The sequence below is a fragment of the Saccopteryx leptura genome, chromosome 2, assembly GCF_036850995.1.
Source record: "Saccopteryx leptura isolate mSacLep1 chromosome 2, mSacLep1_pri_phased_curated, whole genome shotgun sequence".
Classification (NCBI taxonomy): Eukaryota; Metazoa; Chordata; class Mammalia; order Chiroptera; family Emballonuridae; genus Saccopteryx; species Saccopteryx leptura.
In genome coordinates, this window is record NC_089504.1 from 96,298,927 (window position 1) to 96,304,570 (window position 5,644).

At 39.5% G+C, this 5,644-nt stretch overlaps 1 pseudogene; it reads right to left on the reverse strand.

Moving 5' to 3' along the window:
* Positions 1–5,343: 5,343 nt before the first annotated feature.
* LOC136396553 (U6 spliceosomal RNA) lies at positions 5,344–5,444 on the reverse strand (annotated as a pseudogene).
* Positions 5,445–5,644: the final 200 nt, after the last annotated feature.

Below are 5,644 nucleotides of genomic sequence, written 5' to 3' on the forward strand. Positions count from 1 at the left end.
ATGCTGAGGCTGCTGGTTCAGAATCCCAAGCTTGCCCAGTAATAAAGGCACATATAAGAATCAATCAATGAACAACTCAAGTGAAGTACGACCATCTCTCTCCCTCTAAAATCAGTAAGTAAAATATTTTAAAAAGTAAAAAAGGCAGGAACCAAGATATTTAATACCTTTGTACATCATAGCATAATCTCTGAACTAAGCAATATGAATATGGCCAGTTTGGTTTTGTAATCAAAACTATAATACCCAAATTAATCTAAACCATATTAAATATTAGTCTTCAATTTAAAGACTGTACATTTAAGAGTTAACTACTGTAGCCTGACCAGGCTGTGGTGCAGTGGATAGACCGGCAGACTGGGACATGGAGGTCCCAGGTTTGAAAACCCGAGGTAGCCACCTTGAGTGTGGGGTCACTGGCTTGAGCCCAACAGTTGCTAGCTTAAGCAGAGGTCACTCACTCTGCTGTGCCGGCCCCATCAAGGCACATATGAGAAAGCAATCAATGAATTAAGAAGCCGCAAAAAAAAATTGACGCTTCTCATCTCTCTCCCTTCCTGTCTGTCTGTCCCTCTCAGTCAAAAGAGTTAACTACTGTAAAGATTATTTACTTCTTAAGGTATGTACTAAATTTAACATCAAAGAAAGTTACTAGGCCCTGGCCAGTTAGCCTGGTTGATTAAGAGCATCATTCTGTTATGCCAAGGTTGCAGGTTCAATCCCAGGTCAGGATACACACAAGAATCAACCAATAAATGCATAAACAAGTGGAACAACAAGTTGTCTCCCCCCCTTAAAAAAAAGTTACTGGCCCTGGCCGGTTGGCTCAGCGGTAGAGCGTCGGCCTGGCATGCGGGGGACCCGGGTTTGATTCTCGGCCAGGGCACACAGGAGAAGCACCCATTTGCTTCTCCATCCCCCCCCCCCCCCTTCCTCTCTGTCTCTCTCTTCCCCTCCCGCAGCCAAGGCTCCATTGGAGCAAAGATGGCCCGGGGCGCGCTGGGGATGGCTCCTTGGCCTCTGCCCCAGGCACTAGAGTGGCTCTGGTCGCAAAAGAGCGACGCCCCAGAGGGGCAGAGCATCGCCCCCTGGTGGGCAGAGCGTTGCCCCTGGTGGGCGTGCTGGGTGGATCCCGGTCTGGCGCACGCTGGAGTCTGTCTGACTGTCTCTCCCCGTTTCCAGCTTCAGGAAAAAAAAAAAAAAGTTACTAAGTTGTGACTTAGTAACCAAAATCTATAATCAAAACACTCTTATGACATATAGTTGATTATGACAGAATTCCAAGTCCAGAAATAAATCCCATAGACAGGGTCAACTGAGTTTCAACAAGGGTGCCAAGACAATTCAGTGAGGAAAGAAATTTTTTCAACAAGTAGTACTGGGACAACTGGATATCCACATGCAAAAGAATGAATTTGGATCCGTACCTCATTCCATATATAAAAGTAACTTAAGACAACCTATTTTAAAGAAAAAGCAAAGATTTGAAAAGACATTTCTTCAAAGATATGGTTCATAAGCACAAATGGCCAATAAGTAAATAGGACACTCAACATCATTTATTAGTCATTAGGGGAACCAAAACCAAAACCAAAACCCAATGGGATGCCACTTTGAGACCTACTAAGATGGCTATCATTAAAAACACAGACCAAAAAGACAAGTATTAGCAAGGACGTGGTGAAAATAGATTCCCTCACACTACTGGGAGAAATGATTTGAAGTGGTGGTGTTTCAAAAAATCTAAATAGTTACCATCCGACCAAGCAATTCCACTCATAGGCATACTTACCAGAGAATGAAACACAAAAAGTTGTACATGAATGTTCATAGCAATACTCGTTTGGAGTCAACAAAAACCAAGGTTCAAACCCTGATCCTACTTACTGCCATCAAAACCTTGTGCAAGTAATTTAGTCTTTCGAGTACCTTAGCTTTCCCAGTTATAACAACAACACACTGAACTACATAATACAGTCTTTAATAAGGAGAAAGAGCATCCTACATATAAAAGGGCCACGTCAAGTCCTTCATGTGGGCCATCTTACTAAATAGTCATTATCTTTATTTTACATGGGTAGAAACTGGTGCTAAGAAGTTTAATAAACTTGCCCAAATTATAGCATTGGATCTCCAAACTATACTTGAGCCTGTTTCTTGTCTATAAGGCAAGGGTCAGGAACCTATGGCTCGCGAGCCAGATGTGGCTCTTTTGATGGCTGCATCTGGCTCGCAGACAAATCTTTAATAAAAAAATATTAATGTTAAAAATATAAAACATTCTCATGTATTACAATCCATTCATTTTCTATTGCTCATGTTCATGGTTGCGGGTGGCTGGAGCCAATCACAGCTGTCCTTCGGGACAACACCAAATTTTTATTGGATAATGCATAACATACACAGGTCACTGTATGGCTCTCATGCTGAGTTACATTTTAAAATATGTGGCGTTCATGGCTCTCTCAGCCAAAAAGGTTCACGACCCCTGCTATAAGGAAAGGTAAGAACATACACACCATTGTCCCTAAAAAGTCAACCTTCTAAGCAAAAATCTTTTTCCTGAACCAAAATGGTTCTTACAACCAAAAACAAAAGTAACTGGTACCTCTCGCCAACCCTCAACCCTGACCAATTTTCTCATTTAAAACATGTTTGAATCCTCATCAAACATAGGTATCTAAAATGAAATAAATGTAGAATCTAAGATGTAGTCATTTTTCAATCTTGACAGTGAAACACTCTGTACCATTTTTTTTGACCCAGCAATATAAATAGGTACCATGGTAGTAAGCAATCTGGCAATTTACATACCAACGGCTATTAAAATTATCCTCAATTTAGGGGGAAATATACAAATATAATCTGAAAGATGGGTGTTGATGGGTGAGGGGCAGGAGAAAGATTATCAGGTTTGCAGCATCACTATTCATTAGAGCAGAGGTTTCTACCTTTCCAAATTCCTCAGCAAGAAAAATTCTTTATAAGTACATTTCTATAAATACATAATACTAACATTAATGTTCACAAATCCACACTAATCCTTAGTCCTATATTTTCTTTTATTATACACAAGAAATTAATTTTGTGATCTGATGGTTCTCAGCCAGTTTTTTAGAAAACATTTGATTAGAGCAAATTTTGAAAACTAGTATTTAACAGCTGAGAGGGGTTACTGTTAATTAAGTAAGCTTTCAGAAACACAGAACACAACCCATATACTAGAATTTCTGGATTATGAAGACACATGGAAATGTTCATTAAAAAAATAAGGTGAAGTAAAAACCCTAACATGCACACAGATTACAATCATAAAATGAACGCTTGGCTACTGGGAAAGAGTGAGATAACTGGGTAGTCTATTTTTCTGTTCTTGAGATATACTCTGCTATAGTTTAAGTGTACAACAGAATCAGAAAGCTAGCTGCTTAAAGTTTGGCTTACTTACCATGTCTTTAGAAACATGTAATCTCTGGGACTTTGTTATTTTAACTTACAAAAATCAGACAAACTTTAGAGAGCTGTTAAAAGGAAATAGAAATAAAATACAAAAAGCATCAAGTACAATGACAAGCGCATAGTGGATACGCAATTATCTTGTACCTGCAAACATTCTTAGACAACATGCTATTAACCAAACCTATCTAAATTTGATCTTTCAGGTAATTCTTTATTAAAAAAAAAAGTAGCCACACTTTATAGCCACTTTCTATCCTTATTCACATATTACTTCAATCTGTAGCTTATCCTAGCCCATTAAAAATTAAGAGTGATTAAAAAATCATAGCCCTGGCCGGTTGGCTCAGTGGTAGAGTCGGCCTGGCGTGCAGGAGTCCTGGGTTCGATTCCCGGTCAGAGCACACAGGAGAAGCGCCCATCTGCTTCTCCACCCCTCTTCCTCTCCTTCCTCTCTGTCTCTCTCTTCCCCTCCCGCAGCCGAGGCTCCATTGGAGCAAAGATGGCCCGGGCCTCAGGCGCTAGAATGGCTCTGGATGCGACAGAGTGATGCCCCAGAGGGGCAGAGCATCACCCCCTGGTGGGCATGCCGGGTAGATCCTGGTCCGGCGCATGCGGGAGTCTGTGACTGCCTCCCCGTTTCCAGCTTCGGAAAAATGAAAAGAAAAAAAAATCATAATTCAACTCAGAGAAGTACAGGAAAGGAGCTAAGGGCAATGGCTTTGGGATCAAGCAGCTACTTAGTCACTAAGTTCTTGGGCAAAAAAATTAACTCAGCTACTTAGTGGCTGAGTTCTTGGACAATTAACTTCCCTGATATTTAGTTCTCATTTCCAATTGGGAAACTGTAACAGCCACACCTCACTGGGTTGTTTTGGGAATGTGGAACATATGCAAAGCACTTTAATGCAGAAGACTGCCTGAACAGGTGGGGGCACAGTGGATAGAGCATTGGACTGGGACCTGGAGGACCCAGGTTCAAAACCCTGAGGTCGCTGGCTTGAGCAAGGAGTCACTTGCTCTGCTGTAGCCCCCTGCCCCAGGTCATGGCACATATGAGAAAGCAATCAATGAACAACTAAGAAGCTGCAACGAAGAATTGATGCATCTCTCTCCCTTCCTGTCTGTCCCTGTCTGTCTCTCTCTCTGTCTGTCACAAAGGAAAAAAAATGCAGAAGACTAAACAGACAGTAATTTTACTTTCTCAGATATATTCGAGACCATCAAAAATACTCATCTTCAATTTAAAACATGCTTTGAATTACAAAAGTCAGGGGTATGTAGAGTAAGTATAACATAGGGAACATAGTTAATGATATTATAATAACTATGTATGCTGCCAGATGGATTCTACACTTATCCTGGGAATCACTCCTTAAATTATAAACTTCTAATCGCTGTCCTTTACACCTTAAACTAATACAAAATAATGAATGTCAACTGTAAATGAAAAAAATTTTTTAATTAAAAAAAGGGGAAGAGAAATAAAAATATGAGTTATAGAGGCAAATCTACTTATGAATAAACTTGTCATTATCTGTATTTTTAACAAGTTTCCGCAACTAACACATTCATTCCAAAACATTCACATTTTAAAATCCACCTAATATTTCAGTAAATAAACAGCATAATGTTTAACATACTTGTAGAGTCAACACCTTAAAGTCAGTGTCCTTAATCTACACCCATAACAGACCTCAGTAACCATCAGAAATTACATACACAGTACAATTTTTCTGCAGGAGTCCATAACTTTTATGAAAAGTCTTGACCAAAAGAAAGTTAAGTGTCATGATCCTAAAAACACATTCTGAAGGCTATATATTAATGAAGTAAAACACAGAAATTCCACCTTTGCTTTTGTCAAAGGTAGCATTTTATTTTATTTTTTATATGGAATGCTTCACGAATTCGCGTATCATTCTTGCACTGGGACCATGCTAATCTTCTTGTTCCAATTTTAGTGTATGTTCTGCCAAAGCGAGCACTAAAGGTGGTATTTTAAATACACTAGATTCTAAATTCTTAAAATATACTAAACTCAGTCCAAAAGCAGGCATACTCTACTTTCTAAATACTTGATAAGATTTTGAGCTTCTGAGCTAAAATGTTCTTCCAGAAATCTGAGCTGCCTGCCTTTTACACTAGTTTACACACTCTTATAAATGAACATTTACTTTAAGAGTGT